Source organism: Mastomys coucha, unplaced genomic scaffold (genome assembly GCF_008632895.1).
Source record: "Mastomys coucha isolate ucsf_1 unplaced genomic scaffold, UCSF_Mcou_1 pScaffold6, whole genome shotgun sequence".
NCBI lineage: Eukaryota > Metazoa > Chordata > Mammalia > Rodentia > Muridae > Mastomys > Mastomys coucha.
The window spans coordinates 60,206,588-60,233,621 of NW_022196912.1; positions in this window are offsets into that span (position 1 = coordinate 60,206,588).

Genomic DNA, 27,034 nt, shown 5'->3' on the forward strand with positions numbered 1-27,034 from the left:
CATTTATGTATTTTTATTAGATATTTTCTTTATTTGCATTTCAAATGATATCTCCTCTCCTGGTTACCCCTCTGAAAAAATATCAAAAACAAAAACAAAACAAACCAACAAAAACAAACAAACAAAATAAACCCTGTTTCTTCCCCCCTCCCCCTGATCACCAACCCACCCTCTCCCACTTCCTGGCTCTGGCATCATTCCCCTTCACTGGGGCATAGAACCTTCAGAGGACCAGGGTCCTCTCCTCCCACTGATGACCGACTAGGTCATCCTCTGCTGGAGCCATGAGTCTCACCATGTGTGCTCTTTGGTTGATGGTTTAGTCCCTGGGAGCTCTGAAGGTACTAGTTAGTTCATATTGTTGTTCGTCCTAAGGGGCTGCAAACCCTTCAGTTCCTTGGGTCCTTTCTCTAGATCCTTCTTTGGGGACCCTATGCTCAGTCCAATGGATGGTTGTGAGTCTCTCCTTTTGTATTAGTTGGACACTGTCAGAGCCTCTCAGGAGACAGCTATATCGGGCTCCTGTCAGCCAGCACTTGCTGACATTCACAGTAGTGTCTGGATTTGATGATTGAATATGGGAAGGATTCCCAGTTGGAGCAGTCTCTGGATTGTCCTTTTATTCTCTGCTCCAAAGTTTGTCTTTGCAACTCCTTAGATGGGTTTTTGTTTCCCCTTCTAAGAAGGAATGAAGTACCCACACTTTTGTCTTCCTTCTTGAGTTTCTTGTGGTTTCTGGATTGTATCTTGGGTATTCTGAGCTTCTGGGATAATATACACTTATCCAAGAATGCATGCCATGTGTGTTCTTTTGTGATTGGGTTACCTCACTTAGGTTGATATTCTCCAGATCCATCCATTTCCCTAAGAATTTCATAAATTCATTATTTTTAATAGCTGAGTAGTACTCCATTGTGTAGATGTATCACATTTTCTGTATCCATTCCTCTGTTGAGGGACATTTGAATTGTTTCCAGTTTCTGGTTATTATAAATAAAGCTGCTATGAACATAGTGGATCATGTGTCCTTATTACATGTTGGAGCATCTTCTGGTATATGCCCAGGAGTGGTATAACTGGGTCCTCTGGTAGTACTATGTCCAGTTTCCTAAGGAACTGCCAAACTGATTTCCAGAGTGGTTGTACCAGCTTGCAATTCTACAAGTATTGAAGGAGTGTTCCTTTTTCTCCACAACCTTGCCAGTATCTGCTGTCACCTGAGTTTTTGATCTTAGTCATTCTGACAGGTGTGAGGTAGAATCTCAGGTTTGATTTAATTTGCATATTCCTGATGACTAAGGATGTTGAACATTACTTTAGGTGCTTCTTAGCCATTTGGTATTCCTCAGTTGAGAATTCTTTGTTTAACTCTTTACCTCCCTTTTTTTTAATAGTGTTATTTGGTTCTCTGATGTCTAACTTCTTGAGGTCTTTGTATACATTGGATATTAGCCCTCTATCAGATATAGGATTGGTAAAGATCTTTTCTCAATTGTTGGTTGCCATTTTGTCCTATTAACAGTGTCCTTTGCCTTATAGAAGCTTTGTAATTTTATGAGGTCGCATTTGTCAATTCCTGACCTTAGATCATGAACTATTGGTGTTCTGTTCAGGAAAATTTCCCCTGTGCCTATGAGCTCCAGGCTCTTCCTCACTTTCTTTTCTATTAGTTTCTATGTATCTGGTTTTATGTGGAGGTCCTTGATCCACTTGGACTTGAGCTTTGTACAAGGAGATAGGGGTGAATCGATGTGCATTCTTCTACATGCTAACAGCCAGTTGAGCCAGCGCCACTTGTTGAAAATGCTGTCTTTTTTCCACTGGATTGTTTTAGCTCCTTTGTCAAAGATCAAGTGACCATAGGTGTGTGAGTCCATTTCTGGGTCTTCAATTCTATTCCATTGATCTACCTGCCTGTCACTGTACCAATATCATGTTAGTTTTTATCACAATTGCTCTGTAGTACAGCTTATGGTCGGGGATGGTGATTCCACCAGAGTTTTGTTTTTTTTTTTTTTAATTGTTGAGAACAGTTTTTGCTATCCTAGGATTTTTGTTATTCCAGATGAATTTGGAAATTGCTCTTTCCAAGTCTGAGAAGAACTGGGTTGGAATTTTGATAGGGATTATATTGAATCTGTAAATTTCTTTCAGCAAGATGGCTATTTTTACTATAGTAATCCTGCCAATCCATGAGCATAGAAGATATTTCCATTTTCTGAGATGTTCTTTGATTTCATTCTTCAGAGACTTGAAGTTCTTGTCATACAGGTCTTTTATTTATGAGGATTCAGTTTTTAAATCCTTAGCCTTCTTCATTTCATTCAACTGTGTTGTGGTGGTTTGAGTATGCTTGGACCATATGGGCTGGTACTGTTAGGAGGTGTGGTCTTGTTGGAGGAAGTGTGTCACTCTGGGGGTGGGCTTTGGAGGTCTTGTCCTATGCTCAGGCTCTATCCATTGTTGAAGAGAGCTTCCTTCTAGCTGCCTGAGGATGCCAGTCTTCTCCTGTTTGTCTACAACATGTAGAAATATCAACTTTCTCCAATGCCATGCCTGCCTGGATGCTGCCCTGTTTCCCACCTTGATGATAATGGACTAAACTTCTAAACCTGTAAGACAGCCCCAATTAATTGTCCTTTATAAGAGTTGCCTTGATCATGGTGACTCTTCACAGCAATGGAAGCCCTAAGAATTCTATGTTTCCCTGGCTGTCCTGGAACTCCAGATTCTCCTCAAACTAACAGAAGCCCACTTGTCTCTGTCTCCAGAGTGCTGGGATTACAGGCATGCATTAGCATGCCCAACTTCCCAAATGAACATTTTTACTGTAGAATTTGCCATCTGCTCTTAAAATCAGTACATTGAGAATCTCAATTATGGAGACAATTGCTGAAATGATCCTAGAATATCCCACTGGTAACAAGCACATAGAGGATGAATTAAAAATGAGACCATAACTTTATCTCCTGATTTTCAGAATAGGTTTTTCTAGCATCCTCACAAAGAGCTTATGTGACTAATAAGCTAAAAATAAATGTAACTTTGATGTATTATGCAGCATGTAGTCTTACTAGAACAGAGACAAATGAGGAACATAGATGCTCTATTCAGAAACATCAGAATACTTAATGATGAAGTACAACTAAGGGGTGTGTGTGTGTATGTGTGTGTATGAAATATAGTGTTTCCAAAGAAATGCTTTTAGATGGTCCTCATGTGCAGATGTATTAGCACTCATATATTTTATAAGCTATATAATTACAAATTCATTTTTTAAAAACATGGAAAATCTGCAAACATTTCTCTAAACATGTCCATCTAAGTCAATTACTTAGCATAAATATTTTTATACTTATAAAGAGACATGGACTACTTTGTTGTAGTTCTGCTTTTCTAAAGAACTCTGAGATGTGAGACAAAATTATGTGTAGATATATCCCTGTGTTTACATGTATATGCATATGCATGTAGCTGTATGTACATCACTCTTATGCCATGACTCCCCATGTGTTCAGAGATACACCATATTCTACTACCATTTGGCTCTTAAATGTCTATCTAGAATATCCTTGTTTTCATATCAAACCAAATATCAACATACATTCTTATTTTCTTACACTTTTAGCCAGTGATGGCATATTACACATGTTGGTTATATCAGTGGCATACACACTTGTATGATTAGTTCCATTTCTCTGAAAAGCCTTAGCTAGTATTTATAATGTACTCTTTATGTTGTCTTCTGGGTCTCTTTGCAGATATTGTTTTGGAAGATTGGGCTTTGGTTTAATAAGTGAAACTATACATATTTCTCCTTTTATCAGATTTTGGTACAAAAATTAATTTGATATAAAGATTACACTTAAATTACAAAGATAATTTAAAGAATTTCTTTTTGTTTTTTGTTTTTGTTTTTTGATGGTCTTGAATAATTGCAATAACATTTGTGACTGAGCAGAATTCTGCTGTGAAGGTATTTATTTAGGACTGCTGCTATTTGGAGCATGTATTTCAGGGGAGCAGTTATTTTATTACAGAATAATGTATCTCATTCAATTTCAAAATTTATCCCTGCAAAATATAGCAAAGTAGTCCATCTGACTTTTTTTATTATATGTTTTCTTTATTTACCTTTCAAATATTATCCCTTTTCCTGGTTTCCCCTCTGAAAACTCCCTATCTCCTGCCCCCATTCCTGCTCATAAACCCACTCACTACCAGTTCCTGGTCCTGGCATTCCCCTACACTGGCTCATCGAGCCTTCACAGGACCAAGGGCCTCTCCTCCCACTGATGACCGACAAGACCATACTCTGCTACATATGCTGCTGAAGACGAGTCCCTTCATGTAATTTTTATTTGTCTGTTTTGGGGCAGATAGAGCTCCTTGTCATCTTTGTTTTTGTCCTTTTTGCGGATGGGACATTGAATCCCCTCCCTGATTTGTACTTCTTTTGTTTACTTCTAGAATAGCTTCCTATTTATTAATTTAAGAGTATTAGTGGGTAATACATTATTATCATAAGGGGAAATAAAAGGAAGAATGGGGCATTTATCTTGCCTTTCTTCTCTGAACTCAGCACCCTTCAGCTAAGCTAAGTGCTTGCTGAAGGGAAATTTTTCTTCATGAGAATTTTCTAGCTAACAAATGGGAAAAAGATCAGGGATTAGAAGATCATCTCTGGAGCCAGCGAATAATACATCTGGGCAGCAAAAATTGGCAGCGCTAACACTACACAATGCTAACACTACCCAAAAGGGATGCAAACTGGTGTTCCGTATTTCTGTGGCCTTGGCAAAATAGTGAATTTTTATCTGACCAAACCTATCAGCATAACTCCAGCTTACAGGAAACACAGATCAAAGGGAAGCTAACAGTTTCTTCTTCCCAATAAGAAGCTTGGACTTGTTTGAGCACTGTTTTCTCAAAAGCTGAACACTGCTTAGGTTAGAACAGACTGGTAATTAGTAAACTTCATCTGGGTTGGGAATATCACAAATATACTGTCTTGCTTGGAAGCCATGGATGAGGGCGTCCTTGATGGTGATTTTTCCCTTTCATTTCCTGGAAGCCATGCCTAGAAGTTGTTATAAGAAACACTCCCTCCTTTTGAGAATATGGAATTTCTAGGCCATTGATGTCTCTCACACCTACCTTGTGATTTCATGTTCTTGTGCCTTGAGTTGCCTTTTAAGGGGTAAGAAGAGACTGGACAGCTATTAGGATTCCCATTGAAGAGAAATACCATACTCTGACCTGAAGCAAGTCTTATTCCAGTTTTTCTAAATGATTTCCTGTCGTCTTTGTAGTTGAGTCTGTGTGTCCTTTTGAGATAGAGGAACAGGAAGAAATAATAATAGGCAAAACAAACAAGGGACTCAACTGGAAAAGTAAAAGAAAGAAACCATCCTATGGACCAATGAGGTTTCTCAAAATACAGATGGAGGACATTTTATACAATAAAAGAAACTTAAAATACATACAAACTAGAATAATACATGGTATTGTATGTTTCGATTTTGGGTCAAATATCTTGTGAAACATTTAAGAGTCAAGAAAATTAAATGCTGTTTTTATGATATTCTGGAAACACCACTTTAGTAGCCATGATTCTATTGCTTTGAAAATGGTCCCTATCATCAGAAAATATGACAAATGTGTATGGCTAAAATGATAGTAGTATCTGGGATGTGTATGTACAGAATCTGTTATGGATGAAAGGTAGCAGTCACCCAGGTTCAGCAAGCAGCAGCACATGAGGGCTCCTTCGTGTCTCATGAAGCCTCTGCTCTATTTTCATAGATGTTTGAACTATGGAAATAATGGACATGAGTATCCTTTATTTTTTTACATTTTTGTGGCTCTTAGACAGTTTGTTATTGGTCATATAGTGCATTTTATATTTCTTTCTTTAATTGGATATTTTACTTATTTACATTTCAAATGTTATCCCCTTTCCTGGCTTCCCCTCTTACCATCCCATCCCCCCTTACCCTGCTTCTATGAGGGTCCTTCCCCACCCAGTTAGCCACTCCTGCTTCACCTAGCATTCCCCTACACTGAGGCATCAAGTCTTCACAGGACTAAGGGCCTCCCCTCCCATTGATTCCAGATAAGGCCTTTTCAACTCCTTCAGTCCTTCCCCTAAGTCCTCCATTGGGGTTCCTGTGCTCAGTCCAGTGGTTGGCTCCGAACATCTGCATCTGTGTTGGTCAGGATCTGGCAGACCTTCTCAGGAGACTGCTATATCAGGCTTCTGTCAGCAAGCACTTCTTGACATCACCAATAATGTCTGGGTTTGGTGTCTGCATGTAGAATGGATCCCCTGGTAGGCCAGTCTCTGGATGGCCTTTCTTTCACTCTCTGTTTCACTCTTTGTCCCTGCATTTCAGACAGGAGCAATTCTGGGTTAAATTTTTGAAGATTGGGGGGATATCCCTCAACCAGGGGGCCATGCCTAAAATCTGGATATGGTCTTAACAGGTTCTCCCTCCCCTTTGTGGGGTATTTCAGCTTCTGTGGGGTCCTGGGAGGCACGTTTTATGTTTCTATGGTACAGTCCTGATCTAGGCATTTTTTTCTTATAGGAAATAAACTAGAGAAATAGGACAATGTAAGAAAGAGTCAAATTCCAAAATCTGTGCATCAACTGGAACAAACATTAAAAAATTGGGTTACCACTTTGTTAGAAGCATCACATGATATTTAACATCTCATATGCTAATTAAAAATGGCATGGACAAAAGCTGATGTTATTAAAGACTGGCTAAAGGAAGATAAGAGTTATAAATCAAAGGTTTTGAAAAGAACATAGTTTTTGTTTGTTTGTTTTTATTAAGAAGAGAATGTCTTTAATCTTAAAAACGTGGGATGAAGTATTAAAAGTTCATAAGGACTGAAAATAACACTCAAAGAATTATAGACACACACACACTTCACACATATGTTCACACACAGACACATACACACATGCACAGACACATTCACACACACACACACACACACACACACACACACAAGTAAAGCAAAAGAAGAAAACTGTTACTAGTTGTTGATCATATTTGAAAATTCATTACATTCTTTAAATTTCTCATTCTTTGAAAATGTCCAAAGTTAATTGTTATGGACAAAAATACATAGAAATCAATTTGAAGTCTCCACTGGTCTAGGGTGAGATAATTTAAGCCCCAGAAAAGAACAATGAATACAATTGTTTGGAACACTCTTCAAGCTATAAAAATTCATGAGTTTATGACACTACTTCATAATAAGCTAACATCTTTTCATTCACCATTGCAATTCTGCTATCATCTTATTAATCTAAAAATTGATAAGGAAATGATTACATATTTCTTTTATTCCATATTAACTTTATTTCATAGTAGCAGATAGTGGATGTGGAAAAGTACTTCATAGAAATATTACAATAATCAATGTGGAAGGAAAGATAAAATTAAAATCACAAGTTTGTAGCCACTAATAAAATCAAAAGCCCAAGGCTTTTATGGCTACTTAAAAATTGTATAAATACTAGTGGTAAATTTTATAACAAGTGTTAAAATTAGATAGCCAATCTTAGTGATACAACATATAAATCAGATATAACCGGGTGAAGAAGGAGGAATTCAAGTTGAATGCCTCTTTGGGCTATGTAGCAAGTTTGAAGCCAGTCTGCTCCATTTGATGAGACCTGTGTCAAATTAAAATGAAAAAGCCTGGGAGTATAGTTTAGTGCTTGCCTAGCATGCGTAAACCTTTATGTTAAATGCCTGGTACTTTTAAAGCTTAAGTCAATCTTTATCACACCTAAAATGAGAGAGGATGATGTTATACACTGAAAAGACATATTGGCATGTCTTACATAATGCTTTCTTTTAGAATGTATGTTTCTTGGATGTTATCAAACAACTAGACTACTTATCATTGTGAAGAAACTTCCAGAATGGGAAAAAAAGTTGATTCATATCAAGAAGTGATCTGTGAAGTAAAATATAGAGTTTTTATGGGAGTAATTATTTGGTTTCTTCAAGAAATCCAGAAAAAAAGAAAAAACTGTAAAAGATGAGTGCAACTGACTACCGAATGTGCCCCCATTTGGATGCTGATCTAAACAAACCTAAGATAAATAGATTCAGGAAGAAACAAAGATATGTTAACTAAAAGAAATAAAACTTTATTCTGAAATCCAATTTACACAATAATCGGAGTTTTAAGGAAATAATTATTGAATATTCATTCACTGATGTGATCTGATCTGACTCCATGTCATATATGTGACATTGTGGACAAATAAACAGGATATGGAGTCTGCCCCACAAGGAGCATACAGTACATACAGGGAAGTAGGCTGTGCACTTGGCCTCTATAAGTCATAAGCATTATGGAAGAATAAGCTTGTGGAAGCCCTCATGCAGAAATTCTATTGGCTGGAGGAAACATGGTAGACCTTTGAGAGCAATGGAGAGCTTATTGGATTGATAGATGATACATACATACATACATACATACATACATACACACATAGATTCATAAATAGATCAATAGATAGATAGATAGATAGATAGATAGATAGATAGATAGATAGATAGATAGATGGATACATACATACATACACACATACATACATACATACATACATACATAGATACATAGACACATAGACACATAGATACATAGATACATAGCTAGATACATAGATGTGTAGATAGATAGGGATCCATTTTGGTTTTCTCATAAAACTTTTCCTTTGGTTTTTGTCTTAATTACATGGCAAAGACAAAAGTTTTTGCCTTTTCAAAACATTTTAACTGATACAAAGGATAAAACTATGCCATTTTAATTTCCTGGCAAATACACTCTTTTGTATAATAACTAGAAATGTAATTAAGGCACATTAATCTTTATAGAAATATTTGCTGGTGTACTGGTATTGTGAGGTGTTCACCAGAGAAGACTAATCAAACATGGGTTTAAGCTAAAAGAAAGTTTTTATTAACTAGTTGGCAACTGCATTGAGTATTTGAACACAGTGTAGCCTCAAGCCTTTCTTAGGGTAAGCATGTAAAGAAAGAAACAAACAATCTTGGATTGATACACCTCAATTAGCAAGAAAAATTAGTGAAAATCGAAACTACAGAAGCCAAAAAGGAAGCACATATATGGACTTACCCAGAAATATAGATTTGACGGATTCATTCTTTGTTCTCATCCTCTCAGGTGTTGCTGTCTATGTGCTATGTTCCAAGCTCTAAATGGTCCTTCCATCATGGTTTTAATTGTGTTAAGGCCTATTAAGGTCAGGAGACCTCTTACACCAGTAGTATAGGTTAACAGTGGGATATTTACCTTTCATAAGGCACTATTGGGAAAAACATAGGCCTTCTAAATCTTCTAAAGTGTTTGTATCTATGTATCACATATTGTATGAGATGAGAAAATACCTCTGAAGCAATATAGTGCAAGGCCCTGAGTTTGTGCTCCAGCACTGAAAATAAATTAAAATGCACTGGCATCCAGTGAGTCAAATAAATGTAGTCATGTCTCTTCCACTTCAAATCTGGATGTTAAACTCTCTTCCATCCTGGGAAGGTCCAGAATACACATGCTGGGCTTTAAGAATATTTTCTTTCTGCTTAATAACAAGCTAAAATATGATGCCTAAACACTGTCTAATGGAGTCTTGTGAGTCCTATAAGCTGGAGTCTTTCTGAATCCCTTTGTGACCATAATGTCTGCAGAGCAAACCTTTATTAAACTGATATCTATTATTCAAAACAGCTCACATTTCAGACCAATTACTACTTCCCAGTAAACTAATTGCCCAATTAGTCTTTGTTACAAATAACACCTAATACAGTGCCCAGTGGAGAAAGATATTTAACAATCCTTTATTGCCCAATTCATTTTCCTACAGTGACCTAAACAAGGCTCATACATTTTTCCCTATAATAAATATCACTCAAAAGTTGACTGTAAATGAATTTCTTAAAACTAATTTTTATAAAGAATACTGAGTAGGCTTATGAATTATTTATTTTGTCTTTGTATTGTCCTTGTCAAGAGCAAGAGAATTGATCCTTGCCATTCTTTTAGCATAGCCTCACTCAATGGCATCTCTCATGGAAGTCTTTCTTTTCCATCCACTGTGAAGTGTGTGGAAGTGTAGACAGGCATGATCACAGTCTTCCTGAACATCAGAAGAAACTCCTGCATACCTCACTAATATGCATCACCCCAGAACTATTGTAGTTGGTTTTTAAAAATATAATTCTAGGCCGGGCAGTGGTGGCACATACCTTTAATCCCAGCAATTGGGAGACAGAGGGAGGCAGATTTCTGAGTTCGAGGCCAGCCTGGTCTACAGAGTGAGATCCAGGACAGCCAGGGCTACACGGAGAAACCTTGTCTCGAAAAACAAACAAACAAACAATATATATATATGTATATATATATTACATTTATATAATATATATTATATATTATATTATTTATATATTATATATTTAATTATATTTATATAATTCTAATTAAGAGAACTTGAAAGTAAACTATCCAAATGGATATTATGAAATTGACTAACTGGAACCCCAAATTATCTTAAAAGTTTTCAGTCAAATTCCAGCTACTAATTCTTATGAAGTTGCTGGCAATAGCTTTTCACTTGGAGCATCCAGGTAAATTTGTCTTATCTTGTCTCCTTTTCATTATATATTGATATGTTGTCTGATTTTTATTTATATTACTGAGAATTTGAAAGGTTAGCTCTTTGAAATAGTCCATGTACTTCATGAGATTTGCCATAAGTGCTAAGAATTCCCATATAGGTGTTCTGTTTCTGATCAACTTATAGCCTATGTTGCTTTTCTATTTCTTTCCCAGTTGCCTTGTGTTAGAGAACAATGCTCTCCATTGTACTGTTCATCCTTCGAATGCCACTCATGCATGCATCTGCAGCAGAGAGTCTCTAAGTGCTTGCTGTCACTATGAACTCTGCCTCCATGGAAATAAATGCTATGGTTGTTATTTTTAAAATAGCATGTTATCTCGAAAGAGTATTAAATTTTGAGATAAAATTCTGGGTTACATCAATCACCTCATATACAACTTTAAATAATTTGATTAATGTTTATGGTCCTGAGCTCTCTATTCGATAATAACAGTATTGCCAATCCCTCATGGAATTTTGTAACGACTAAGATACTTTAAGTGAATTGATACATAATTAGTGCTTAATATTGTAATTCATTGACATTGGAGTATCATTGATTATAGACTACAATATTGTGGTCTCATGGTATTTTATGGGAGCAAGCATTAACATCACAAGGGTTATATACAAGAGATCCTGTGCACTAAGGAAAGGTAGTGATCTGAAAAAGTCTATAGAGATAAAAACAGAGAGAAAGCTCTGAGTAAAATTGTTTGGCCCAGATACAATTATTTAAATAGAAGAAAGACTAATATTTGTGGACTTGTTATTTTGAAGCATCCGTGGTTCCGCATTCCTAGATGTCATATATAACCATTTTGACTGTAAGAGAGACAAAGGAGACACTAAGTCGTAAGTCAAAAGTCACTGAGTGAAATCATTTTCCAACTGAAATGAGATGGTCTGATGTGGCTGTCATATTTTGTCACATGTGTAGGTGGCCATGAACCCGACATTGGGAAGGAATTTCTGTGTCCTCTCCTTCCTGAAGATTTTGATTCCTGCTTGTGAAAAATAAGTTTGGATATGAAAAACTGAAAATTGGTCTTGGCTTAATGTCTGTCCTAGATTTATTTAGTCAAAGGATCCCCTGGTCACAAAAGCACAACAATGACCTTTGAGGCAGCACATTGAAGATAGGATTAAAGGATTGAGGACTCTGACTTCTTCAGTGACTTGCATTTGCAACAAGTGATATGCCTACATGAAAGATAAAGTGAAGTCCAACAGTGAGGCAACTTAGAAAGCTTGATACTTGAAACACAAAGAAAAATATTTTAATTCATAGGTATGATAGAAGATCAGATATAGTTGCCCCCCAAACTCCTGACACTTTAATAGTACTCTCCTAAAACTTCCAAAGAAGTTTCAGATTATCTAAGATTTTAGGTATAACTTGGTTTCCAACTTTGGTAGAATAAGTTACCCCAAGAGAAGCCAAGAGAAGCTTTGGGATTAACATCCATAAAACTATTTATATCTTCAAATATGCATCAAATTGTTCCACATCCATCAAACCACTTCCATCAAACCACATCCATCAAACCATGAATCAGCCTGAGGCTTCTCTCGTTGTACGGGATCTTTGAGTCAGAAAGGTATTGGAGATGTGCATCCAGGGTCAAGGCTCCAGTAGTCTTGCCTCAGCAATTCTTGAAGAATTAACAGCTTTTTACCTCATGAGGAAAGTCTACCCTGTGTCCTTCTGGCTGAACTGAAGCAAGTTAGCACAGTAAGTAATCCCTAAATGCCTAAGCTTAGATTTAGGTAGAGGACTAAGCACCTTCAACCCAGCATGGCCTGTTTATAAGGTCAAGACCAGGGATTGGATATACTAAACAACACCATTGTTATTGAAAAATTTGATTTTTTTTGACAATTTCACAGATGTATATAATACAACATTCTGATAACTTGCTTCTGATTATTTCCTTCTAGCTCCTGCTGCCCCCCCCCCTTTACAAATTTCTTTCCCCTATTCATTACTTTTGCTCTGATTTATGTTCCTTGGAGTTTAATCCCAATTAAGCCATATGTGTGGCTCTGGGTTTGGAACTGTGGAGTAGAGCCTGGTGGATTCAGTTGTGAGTAACTGGATACCTTACCTCTCCTCCCAGAATCTGTTGGTTGCCAAAAAGTCAGCAGTAAGTGGTAGGACCCCATGCCTCCTTTTACGTCCATAGCTTACTGTTAGGAAGGCTCAACTAGTAGTGGCCAAGTAACAGTAAACTCAGCTGCTACAAGTTTATGATTGCTATGGACATGTCCTAATGTAGGAGTTGGCATTTCACAACCCTTCTCTTTATCTTCTAGTTCTGGATGCTTTCTTTCCCCTCTTCTACAACAATGTTCACAATTGAACATCCTTAGCCATCAGAGAAATGCAAATCAAATTACATTAAGATTTCATCTTACACATGTTAGAATGGTTACTTTCAACAAAACAAGTGGCATCTCATGCCTGCAAGGATGTGTGGACTAAGAGGAACACTCATAAATTGTTGGCAGGAATGAGCATAGCAGTTTCTCAGGAAGATGAGAATGGATCTATTTCACAATCCAGCTATACCACTCTTGGGTACATACCCAAAGGACAATTTATGCTACCACAGAGAAATTTGTCCAACCATGTTTATTGATGCTTTTTCATAAAACCTAGAAGTTGGGAATAACCAAGATGTCCTTCACCAGAACAATAGATAAAGAAAATTTGGTACACTTACACAACACAGTATTACTCAGCTGTTTAAAAAAAAATGATATCATGAAAATTGCAGGTAAAAGTAGGGAACTAGAAAAAAATCATCCTGAGTGAAGTATATAAGACTCAGACAAATGTAGTATGTATTCCCTTCTATGTGGATATTAGCTGTTGTGACAATGATAACCAAGCTATAACCCATAGAACCACAGAAGTTATGTATAGAGTAGGAATCTAAGGGGAAGAGATATATCTCATTAGGAAAGGGAAATGGAGTAAATAATTATGGTTGAATGAGGGACTGGAATGGTAGGTTCAAATGGTGAGGGGAAATTAAAGGAGAGACAGCTAAAATTAAGGGACATTTGAGGATAGCATGGAAATCTAATATAAACTTTCTAAAATATCTAAACGTATGAAGACAATCTAAATGAAATTGACAAATAATGGGAGAGACAGAGTCCCAACTCAACATTAATTTTTTTTTTTTCTCAAGACAGGGTTCAATGTAATCAAAGATAATCTCCACTACTGGGACTGGATTTTATCCCATAGAGTTGTCAGCTGAAAGGATCCCATGGAAAGCCTGCAGCAACCCAGACTATTGCAAAGAATATTGACAGCAAGTTCCCATTGCTAAAGATAACTCACTGGGCACAGCGATATTATGCTGGTGTCTAGATAAGCCTTCACCCCTACATGCTGGTATCTTTGGTACAGGAAAGTACTCTGTACATTACTAAAAGTGCAATGTAAACACCAATCTAAGCACAAAACTTTGATCTACAATACTGTACTGCCTATAAGATACGCTAAAGTAATAGTGGCCCAAACTACATAGGAGTAACCAATTTGACTTAAGCCTCCTCCATGAGATAGAATCCATACCTGATAGTACTTGGGTGACCAGGAACCAAAGGATAGTTGTTCTAGTATTCTAGGGTAAAAACCAAAGTATACTGGTCTAATAGAAAAAAAACCCATAGTAATAAAATGATCCCTAATTATATTCTGCTATACTCATTGATCAGTGCCTTGTTTATCCATCATCAGAGAAGCATTCTTCTGCAGCAGGTAGGAATAAATGCAGAGACCCACAGCCAGACATTACGTAGAGAGTGAGAGACCTTTGAACACTCAGCCCTAAATGGGATGTCTCCATCAAATCCTCCCCCTCAAAGCTTGGGGTATCTGGCAGAAGATGAAGTAGAGTGTAAGAGCCAGGGGGGAAAGAAGACATGAAGAAAACAAGGCTCTGTAAATCAACATGAAAAAAAAATCCATGAACTCATAGAGACTGAATCAGCATGCATGGGGCTTATATCAGCTCCTCAGTGTATATTTTATGGCTCCTACTTTACTGCTTTTATGGGATTCCTGAGTCTGTGAACAAGTGGGTCTTTGATTCTTGTGTAGGCAGTACAGTATTCTTCTCTTGTGCTGTCTTTTTCCTGTTGGTCTGTCCTGTCTAACATCCATGTGATAGTTTTTGTTTTATCTTATTATATTTTGTAACATTTTAAAATGAATGAATGAATGAAAGAAAGCCTAGACTTTAGAATAAAAGTTAACCACTGAATTGTCATTTATACCTGCTAGAAGAGAGAAAATAATTTTTCTCCAATGAAATAACACTGGGTATATCACTTCAAGAAAAGTCTAATGTTCAATAGTTTTTTCCCCATGCTTTTATTCGATTGGTGGGCTTTGTTTTCTGTTTTTGTTGTTTATTTGGGCATTGTTTTACTAGTTTTAGGGGGTTTATTGTTATATTGGATTTTTGTTTGGTTTGCTTGAGAACATATAGTGGGTAGGGAAGAGGGTCTGGAAGGACTTGGAGGAGAAAAATGTGATCAAAATTTATTTAAATTTAAAAACTTTTAAATATTAAAGGCATAAATGTGGCAATGTGTATATTTTATTTAAAAATTATTTTATGTGTATGGTTGCTTTAATTGAATGCATGTTTGTTGCCCACAGAGACCAAAAGAGAGCACTGGATGCCTTGAAAGTGGAGTTACAGAAGGTTATGAGCCATCATGGGAATGCTGGGACTCAGACCTCAGACCTCTGGAAGAGCAGTCAGTGCTCTTTACTACTGAGCTATCTCTCCAGCTCCATACACTGTCTCAAGTTTCCTTTATTCTCCTTCTCTTGAGAGTAGTTGGATTCCACTCTATGCATTTGCAGGAAAGCCTTCTCTAAGGTTGCAGGTAGCCTTCGTCTGTGGGTATCAACATAGATGTTTAGGAGTTTGATATTTCACCTTAGTTTAGAAACAGTGTTTGTTATGTTCCTTTAAGGCCTGAGACCTCTTTAGTCATAGGTTTGGAACAAGATTTATAGTACTAGCTATGTATTTCCTCTTATGGAAATCCCATCAAGGGTTGCTCAGTTATTCACATAGCAGTTAACAGTTGTACTACTATTGAACCATTGGGCACATCTTTTACAAGTTAGTATTGTACTCTGTAGAGTTTACATGTGGATAAGACGCCTTTCCAAAAGCCTACCTAGCACCATCTAGTACCATGAAAACTATGCCCCAGGAAGCAATCTTCCAGCACAGTTCCAGCTTGATTTCTCCATAGCCTATAAATAGTGCACATCTTCAGCAACAGGGTCTTATTAACTAGTTCTTCTGGGTTACCAAAAAGAATGGAATAAACATGTAGTGTCTTGAGAATCTCTTGACCTCCTTGCCCAACATCTATTTTGTTATTTAAATGAAAAATGATTCTCAAAGTTTGGTATGCTTCAAACACTTGACCCTCAGGGGGTAATGCTGCTTACAGAGGTCATGGAACACTTAGGATATGGAGCCTGGCTGGGTGGAAGTAGGTCGCTAGGGATTGTCTTGGACAGTAATATCCTTAATGCACTTACAGTTTACACTTTTAGTTTCCTCTGCCACCTTTCAGTTCTTGATGCTTGCTGCCATGCCTCTCCTGCTGTTTTGGATCGCCATCTGGGGCTGTAAGCCAAAACAAACTCTTTCATAAGCTGTTTTTAGTCATGGCATTTTATCAAACCAACAAAGAGTAACTAATGTAACCTGCTTTGGAGGGATCCCACACCTGGCACTGAGTTTTTGTTTAGTGACCTACTAGTTCTATGGCTAGCATTGTCTACCCTTGCAGGCTTAGATAACACTATTTTGACTGCAAGTGAAAGAGAGAGAAAAGAGCTTTAGTCTAAAGCTAGGGGAATTCCAATAGACAGAAAATTCTTTGTGCAGTAAAATATTATTTCTCTACGTTTTTGCTCTAAATTCTGAAGGCTCTTCGCTTGCGCACCAAAGTGCTGCATTATATGTTTGCTGACACAGAAGAATAGTGCTTCCTGATGCCACCAGATGGTAATTGGATTCCAATAATAGAACCAACTACAGAGAATTCCCACTGCTTGGCTGGGTTTTAACTGATGTGACAGCAGAGAGTCATCTCTTCCACTGTGCCCCATGTGGTGAGTAAGCTGTGGAGAACTGGGACAGTAAAGCTCCCTTAGAAACACCAAGTCAGGGAAGAAGTCACACAGTCTCTGGTTGGGGCAGCCATGAGGGCTCCAGCTTTTCCTTGGGCTGACTCTAGGAAATAGTCTGTTCCTTGACAAGCATTTTCAGAAACCCCAAAGCAAGTTTCACCTTCTGCACTCCGAGCTGCTCTATTCCTTCTCTGGAGACATTAGTGGAAGTCTGTCTCCAGGAACCAAAGGCTTCCCACATTGAGGAAGCCAGTTTCTCTCTTTACTGCTCCCAAGCCATGTCCCAGCATGTACTGACTACAGAAAGACCTTTACCAGAAGATAAAAAACCACCTTGGAATTGATTATTCACCAGTGTCTCTTAACCCTAATTGATGGACAATAAGTATTGGGTAGCTCGGATTCAGGGAGAACCACCTAGATACAGCCTTGTATCTATGGGTACCTGGAGCCCTTTTCTCAGGGGAGCTGTTGATTACAAATGGTTCCCCAGAAACATGGCAGGTGGATAAAATAATGCCTGTCCATGTCTAAACATTATTTCCAAGAATATGTTCATGGTTAAATCTCTTAGTTTTGGTTCTACCTACAAAGAAAACAGAACTACAAATGAACCTAAGGTAACCAATCCAACAATGCTAAGCTTTAATAATTAATATCATGACATAGGAGACAAACATAACCGAGAAACTACATAAACACCGAGTTGGGAAATAGAGATCTATGATGAGAATTTTGGTTTCTTTTAAAAAAAATTCCACAGAAATATTAAAGAATCCAGATGTCCTTCAAAAGAGGAATGGATACAGAAAATGTTTACACAATTTTGTACTACTCAGCTATTAAAAACAATGAATTCATGGAATTTCAGGCGAATGAATGGAATTAGAAAATATTGTCCTGAGTGAAGTAACCCAGTCACAAAAGAACACACATGGTACACACTCACTGATAAGTGAGTATTAGCCCCAAAGCTTGGAATACCTAAGAGAATTCACAGACTACGTGAAGCTTAAGAAGGAAGACCAAAGTGTGGATGCTTCAGTCCTTCATAGAAAGGGGAACAAAATACTCAAGGGAGGAAATAAGAAGAAACAGTATGGAGCAGAGACTGAAGGAAAGGCCATCCAGAGACTGGGGATCCATCCCATAATCAGACACCAAATTCAGACACTATTGCAGATGCCAAGAAATGCTTGCTGACTCCTGAGAGGCTCTGCCAGAGCCTGACAAACACAGAGGTGGATATTCACAGCCAACCATTGGACTGAGCATAGGGTCCCCTATGGAGGAATTAGAGAAAGGACTCAAGGAGCTGAAGAGGTTTGTAACCCCATAGGAAGAACAACAATATTGACCAACCAGACCCCCACAGAGCTCCCAGGAACTAAACCACCAACCAAAGACTACACATGGAGGGACCCATGGCTCCAGCCACATTTGTAGCAAAGGATGACTCTGTTGGACATCAATGGAAGAAGAGGTCCTTGGTCCTGGGAAGACTCGATGCCCCAGTGTAGAGGAATGCCAGAGTGGGGAGGCAGGAGTGAGTAGGTAGGTGGATGGGTGGGGGAGCACCCTCATAGAAGTAGGGAGAGGGAGGATAGGATAGGGGGTTTCTGGAGGGGAAACCAGGAAAGGGGATAACATTTGAAATGTAAATAAAGACTATATCCAATAAAAAAAGAGAGAGAGAGAGAAAATAGAATGTTTCTATTTAAATCCCAGGTATAGGATGTCAGGCTGCTTTGACTGTCCACAGTAGCTATGATTTGTCTCATGCTGTACCAGAGGAATGATTCTGACAGCTGCAGATAGTTTCTGCAATTGATGTTTGCAATTCTGGGGACTTTTCAGAGGATATATAAATGCTAGGCCTTCAAGAGGTGGTATGGATAGTTGGTTATTGGTTATCTGCTGTTTGCTACTGGTTGCTGTTTGTCGCTGATGGGTGCTGTTGGTAGCTGCTTGTTAAGAAGTTGGGCACAAAGAAGAAAGAAAAAATTAGATATCTTGATCTTGAAGATCAAACTTCCCCCAAGTAACTTGATGTCCCTAATCTGCAGAAAGTCATCTAATAATAATATCACTCCCTTTCCCCTCTCTCCTTTTTTCTCTTTTATCTAGCTTTAGGGTGCTGAAAGGATGGAAGAAAAGAGGTGGAGAAGGATGATTTGACAGAATGATTCAGAGATAGGATATGCTAAACTCACAGGAAAACAGCACAGGAAAGAGAGAATACTTAAGAAAACAGCACAGGAAAAAGAGGGAATTAAGAGAATAGTACAGACAGACAGAGAGAGAGGAGGGAGAGAGGAGGGAGACACAGAGGAGTGGGGAGAGGGAGGGAAGAAGGGAGGGAGAGGCGAGGGAGTTTTACTGAGGCAGTTTTGCAGTTTTACAGGTGAAGACAGAACAAATCAGTGAATGAGGAAGACTCTGAAGCTTAGAATAGGTTGCTGAGTTAGTTTGAGGCCAAGTAGAGCAATTCAGGTATAAGCTAAGAATGAAGTGGAGATTTAAGTGTCCTTTGCAAAGCCAGTTGGATGGTGTTTTGCTGAGGCAAACACATGAAGAAACATTTTGTTAAAGTGGACACAGGTGTGAAAGGTTAAGGCAGACTTGCAAAGGTATGTTTTGCTGAAGCAGAGAGAGAGAGAGGATGTTCTGCTAAAGCAAGCACATAAAAGGACATGTGATGAAGGATTCTTTGCTAACTGGACGAATGTATTAGTCCACCTTACGTTGCGTAGTTGAGGTGCATTGTGTAGTTGTTTGGACTCTATAGAGAGAAACACACTAAAAAACTTGTGGTGGTTTGCCGGGCAGTGGTGGCGCACGCCTTTAGTCCCAGCACTTCGGAGGCAGAGGCAGGCGGATTTCGAGGCCAGCCTGGTCTACAGAGTGAGTTCCAGGACAGCTAGGGCTATACAGAGAAACTCTGTCTGGAAAAACCAAAAACCAAACCAAAACAAAACAAAACAAAACACCAAAACAAACAAACAAACTTGTGGTGGAATGCTGTAGTTTCTTGCCACTTCCATGGACTTGAGCTGATTGGATGTATGTGTTGAGGCATGCAGTGGCATGTGATATGCGGAGGTATAAATAAGACTTGACTGAGATATGGAGAGAGAGTTTATCTTGATGGTACAGCTAGCTGGGCAATGCTTGTGGGTTTTGTGTCTGTGGATTTTTGCTTCCCGAGAGAGGTACAGCCAAGAACTTCTCCTGGTGTCCTTCTGGGTCCCTCCTGTTTTCTAGAGCTGGCTGTTTCTGCTGGGTCATGTCACCACTGTTGCTAACCTGACTCTACTGAACTGGACTGCTAGTGTCTCTGTGAAGTGTTTGCAAGTGCACTGAGCTGCTGCTGCCTGCTAACCAGTGAACTGAACTGTCGATTTCCATACAACACAGATGGGAGTTGCTCCAAAGAACCTTTCTAAACAGGTCCATTTCCCACATATCCTTTCTTTCCCACTACCTCTGGTGGGTGGTGGGGTAGAAGGGAGGTTAAAGCATTTACGAACCATCATTAAAAATAAAGTTTGAAAAAAAATTAAAAAGTTACACAAGAAGCCAGTTAGAATCAGTCAGCTTGGTAAGGAATTTAAACCACAACAACTGAGCAGCAGCCAGGGTTCAGAAAATCACTTTTACAGATTTTCAGCAATGTTTAGCACATCAGTTGTAGATTACTTCCTGGGTGGTAGGCCTTCAAGCCAGAGAGCATTTCTTACCCACACATAAACACTAACATAACTGCATAAGTATGCACATCTTGCCTATCACATTTCTTTTTGTAGTTCTTAAGGTTCCCAGCTGGGTAAGACTATTTTGCCTTTTCTTTTCCAGCACTGCATACAATCTTTTCAAGAGGCTTCTTGTAGCAATTTGTAACCTTAATCTTCATATTTGTTGGTCCTTCCTATTTCCCACCCACTAGACCCTGGAAAACCATACAGAAATATCCCTTTATTGACTCCTTTGAGTTAAAGTACTTACCATATTTACATCTACCAAACTATAGTCTTAGTGTATACAAAATTCATCTAGAACAAACCGGAGGTTTCTCTTAAGCAGCTCCTTTTGTTATCATTCTCAAATTCTGTAGAGAAAATGTGTCTGCTGTGGAGAGAAAATCGGTGTCAGTTGGCTTCAGTCATGTTGGTCTCTCTCAGGGTGCTTTGAAGGAATAATCCCAATTGCATACATACACAAAGGATGTAGGATATTCTAACAGTGCTTACCTTCAAGTTGATTCAGATAGGTGATAAAGGTGATTTTCTAGCACCTTTAGTGAAATAAAACCCAAGTCTATGCTTCCTGAAATGCACTTGTTCAGATCCCACAGCTTTTACATTTCTGATCGTTCAGTTCTTTACCTGGTTAAGAGTGCTGATGTATTTTTGCCTTCTTCTGTATATGAACCTAAAAATCTCAGCTCCAAAGTAGATCATTACTTTTCCTTCCCTACTCTAGTGTCTCCAAAATTCTTTGGTGCTGGAAGTAAATGGCTGACACAGGAACTTGCCCGAGGTTTGGAAGGGAAAAAGCAAAGTCAGTAACAATTAATTGCTAAACATCGTCTGGACAAAATGCAGTAACTAACTAAAGGATGACAATATGCCAGTGAGATTCAGTTTATCTGTTCTCCTATTCTGTGATAGGTCTCTTTCTTACTGTTGATCCTCTAGATCAATAATAGCCCAGGTCTTACCTCAACCATTGGATGGACATTGACAGAGGACCAGCAGGACATGGACATGATTGTCCTCTCAGGTGGCAGTGTTAGCTGTTAACTCTCTGATCCTCTAACTTTGCCTAGATTCTACTTTCTGAACCTTTATCACAATTGAGTTAGGTCAAAGTACCTAATGGTCCCTAGCCTACAACAAATTCTGGTTCAATTTTCATGGCTATTCATAGCCATGTGTTTCAGTCAGTGTTCTATTGCTGTGAAGAGACTATGACCATGGCAACTCTTATAAGGGAAAGCACGTTAGCTGGGGCTGACTTACAGTTACAGGGGTTTAGTCCATTATCATCATGGTGGGAAGTATGGCACTATGCAGGCAGACAAGGTGCTGAAGAAGGAGCCAATTGCACTATGTCCAAATCTACAGGCAACAGGAAGAGGGAGAACATTGGGTCTGGCTTGAACTTCTGAAATCCCAAAGCCCACTTCCGATAATATTTTCTACAACAAGGTCACACCCACCCACTCCCACAAGGCCACTCCCTAATGACCAAGCATTTAAAATTTGAGCTTCTGGAGACTATTCCTATTCAAACCACCACATCATGTTATCTGGCAATCAAAAGATCCCTGTCATATAGAAATGAGTAACAAATATTTATTTGATATATCAAGGAACAACCAGGGTACATAGTATATTTTTTCCTAGAATGTGAACTTGTAAAATCAGAAAAGCTGAATTTTTTTCTTCTCCAAAAGGGGAGGCATTAGCATCAACTGTTCCATTGTATAAAGATCTTCCTTGATTTGTTTCATTCTTCTGCTGGTTCTACTTGGCTCCTCATATCCTGCAATGGACACATTTACAGGCTGCACACATGGGCAGCTCTGAGGTCTCACTCCCATGTTTTCTTCTAATTCTCCCATGCCTATGTGTGCTTTGCATTCATTTTTCTCTTTTGTCCTGGGCTAGCAGAAATGATACCATCTTCATAAGACAGAGTGGAACTCTGAAAAGAGCTGTTTCTGAGCTGTTCTTTTAAAGATGCCTCACTTGTATTGCTAAGAAAAAAGAGGGATAACCTGCATTCTGGCACACATTTCTCAGTCTGTGACTACATGCAGCAATTCTCATTTAGACTTTTATACAGAACAATTTAGTGTTATTTCCATTTATTACACATTCAATTGCCTTTTAATTGGTGCAGATGTTTTCGGCATGCTTTGAAGCATATTGGAACTATCTTCCTTAGAACCCTTTTTAGGCTCACTTTCTGCACTGGATTTCATTATTGTTAAGTTGACACTTGTGCTTGAGACTTCCAAGTTTAATCAAAGACTTTCTGTCAAGAATAAAACCCCCCATATAACTTCTATAGGCAATGTACAAAGAAAATGTTAATAAGCAAAAGTAGCTGGGCACAGAGGCATGTGCCTGTAACTTTAGCTGCTTGGGAGGGTGAGATGAGAGGATGGCAAGTTGAAGCTCAATCTGAACAATTTAGGGAGGCCTTTCTCAAAAAAAAAGAAAAAAGAAAAGAAAGAAGGAAGGGAGAAAGAAAGAAGGAAGGGAGAAAGAAAAGAAGGAAGAAAGAAATTCCTTTCAAAATGACCATAAGGTTGTTTATGAATGCACATTCCTTTAACCCCTGTATGTGGTAGGCAAAGGAAGGTGAACCTCTGTGAGTTTGAGACCAGCATAGTCTACATAGTGAGAACTAGACCAGAAAAGAACAAAACAAAACAAAACATGACACTGTATTGAAAATAAATAAATGAATGAATAAACATAAATTTAGAAGGCAGTACACGTAATAGAGTGGTCCTGGTTTCAATCCCTAGTCCCTCCACCCTGGCCCAACCACTCCACAACTCAATGTCATCTCAGGAACTAAAATGGCTAGAAGGTTTTGGAGTATAGCAACTGGAATTTATATGCACTATTATAAAGTCATATGTCTGAGTGAAGTAATTAACTTGCCTGAGCTAAAAAAAAAAAAAAGTTGTTCTGTTAAATCCTGGATTTTGGATATTAAGTATCTGATTATAATGTACAAAGACATTCCTTCATGTCTTGTATTATGTAGTGAAGACATTTTAATAAAGTACCATATTTTTATATTCTCAGGCTTGAATTATTTTCAGTTTTGGAGCACATAGGCTGTCCAGACCCTTGCTTTCTTATTTACTTATCAATAAGCTGGGGAAGACAGTGGTAGAACAGGTCTAGGCCAGTAGAATCTGAGTCTTAATGTTTGTATTTGTGACCCTGGAGCAAAAATATCTAAGTCACATAGTTGTTGTGAGAGTAAAAATTTAAAAAACAATGGCTAATATCTACTTATTAGTGAGTACCTACCATGTATGTCATTTGAGTCTGAGTTACCTCACTTAGGATGATAGGTTCTAGTTCCATCCATTTGCATGCAAAACTCAGGATGTCCTCATTCTTAATAGCTGAGTAGTATTCCATTGTGTAAATGATCCACATTTTCTGCATCCATTCTTCTGTCATAGGACATCTGGGTTGTTTCCAGCTTCTGGCTATCATAAATAAGGCCACTATGAACATAGTGGAATACGTGCCCCTGTGGCATGGTGGGGCATCTTTTGTGTATATTCCCAAGAGTGGTATTGCTGGGTCTTCAGGTAGATTTATTTCCAATATTCTGAAGAACCTCCAGACTGATTTCCAGAATGGTTGTACCAGTTTGAAATCCCACCAGCAATGGAGGAGTGTTCCTCTTTCTCCACATCCAACATATATTGTCACCTGAGATTTTGATCTTAGCCATTCTGATTGGTGTAAAGTAGAATCTCAGGGTCATTTTGATTTGCATTTCTCTGATCACTAAGGACTTTGAACATTTCTTTAGGTGCTTCTCAGTCATTTGAGATTCTTCAGTTGTGAATTCTTGGTTTATTTCTATATCCCATTTTTTGATTGGGTTATTTTATTTTTTGGTGGTTAGCTTCTTGAATTCTTTATATATTTTGGATATTAGCCCTCTATCAGATGTGGGGTTAGTGAAGATTTTTCCCAATCTGTACATTGCCAATTTGTATGGAATACCCAAGATAGAGTTCACAGCACTCAAAAAGGTCAACAAGCTAAAGGGCCCAGGTCAGGATGCCTCAGTCCCACCTTGGGAGGGAAAAGAAAGCAATCACAAATGGGGAAGGAGGGACAGACTTGGAAGGGAAAGTGGACAGGGATGGTGGAGAGGGGAACTTGATCTGGTATTAGGTGAGGGAAACGGACTAAGGGCTAGCAGAAAGAATGGAAACAGGCAACCTCCAGAGGTAGGAGGTTGTGGGACCCCCTCCAGAATGCACCAAAGACCTGGGAGGTTAGAGACTCTCAGAATGCAAAGGGATGGGGACCTTAGATGATATGCGCAACAGTAGGGAGAGGGAACTTATAGAGCCCACCTCCAACAGGAAGACAGGGTATCAAATAGTCAAAACTCTCACCCATCATTGTTCCTGTCTGAAAGAACTACAGGGATGGTAATAGAGAGGAGCTTGAGAAAAACAAGATCTAACCATAGGCCTAAAGTAGGATCCAGCTCAAGGAGAGGTTCCAAGGACTGACACTATTATTGAGGCTATGAAGCACTCACAAAAAGGGACCTAGCATGACCACACTCCAGAAGACCCAACAAGTAACTGAAAGAGTCAAATGCAGATATTTGCACCCAACCAATGGACAGAAGCTGCTGACCCCTGTGCTTGAATTAGAGAAAGGCTGAAAGAAGTTGAGGAGGAGGGCAAACCTGTAAGAGGACCAGCAGTCTCAATTAATCTGGACCCCTGAAATTTATCAAACACTGGACCACCAAACAGGCAGCATACACCAGCTGATATGATGCTCCCCAACATGTATATAGCAGAGGACTGTGTTCAATCAGAGATGCTGCACCAAACCCTCAAGAGACTGGAGGCCCCATGGAGTTTAGAGGTCAGGTAGGGTAGGGGGTCGTGGGTGGGGACATCCTTATCAAGACAGAGGTGTGGGGAGGAGGTATGGGATATGGAATAGTCAGAGGGTGGACTGGGGGTGGGGATAAAATCTGGAATGTAAATAAAGCAAGAAGGAAAGGAAGGAAGGAAGGAAGGAAGGAAGGAAGGAAGGAAGGAAGGAAGGAAGGAAGAAAGAAAGAAAGAAAAAAGAAAGAAAGAAAGAAAAGAAAAAATTTAAAAAATAATCATGGAAGTTCTAAGTAAACTACATAAGGCTGCTTAAATATTAGTAGTCATTATTTTAATAAGAAATCTGGGGCTGGAGAGATGGCTCAGCGGTTAAGAGTACTGACTGTTCTCCTGAAGGTCCTGAGCTCAAATCCCAGCAACCACATGGTGGCTCACAACTATCTGTAATGAGATATGATGCCTTCTCATGTGTCTGAAGACAACTACAGTGTACTTAAGATATAATAAATAAATAAATCTTAAAAAAAAGAAATCTGGATATTTTATTATTTCTAAAAATAAATCTATAAGATTCATCAAACACATGATTACTCAGTTACCCAGTTCACTCCTACTTTAAAATATCTGGACTCTTTCCATGATCATTAGTACCTCTAACTGGAGTGGAAGTCAGAAGTGAAAATCTAACCTGTTCAGTTCTCTAGTTGAGAGAGAGAGTCTGGTTAAAGTGTTGATTTGTAAAACAGATGCAAACAAGAAGCCAGGAACTCATAGTCCTTCCCTTCCATGTGGATTCAGACTGAGTCTACCAGTGAGGGATACTCACGAGAAGTAGAGGAGGAAGATTTGAAATAGGGTTGTTCTGGGTCCAGAACATGATCTTCAGCAAGCCTTTGATGTATTTGACCCTTTTTTTTCTTATAAGGACAACATTTAATTGGGGCTTGCTTACAAATTCAGAGGTTCAGTCCATTATCATCAAGGCAAGGAACATGGCAGCACCCAGGCAGGCATGGTGCAGGAGGAGCTGAGAGTTCTACATCTTCATCTGAAGGCTGCTAGCAGAATACTGGCTTCTATGCAGCTAGGACGAGGGTCTTTTTTTTTTTTAAGTATTATAAAAGTTCTTTAATATAAAACAACAATCAATTCAACAGTCTTATGTAGATGCTTATCTACAGCAATAGTGAAAATACATTTTTCTCAATATAAATTTTAACTAACTCCAAACATGTTAGCTGTATACTTAAAAATAATACATCCCTAGTAGTATTTTCTTAAATGAACATGAATATATAAAGTCTTTTTGTTTGTTTTGTATTTAGTAGAGTTTAAAATCTTGGCTCTTACTGTGGTACAAGCCCAAAATAAGAACACTTTTTAGACATTGGGTTTCATTGTAATAAGGCTGTATTTTTTTTTTTAGGGTCTTCTTTTTCTTTTTCTTATTAGATATTTTCTTTATTTACATGTAAATTTCTCCATTCCCAGTTTCCCCTCCAAAAAA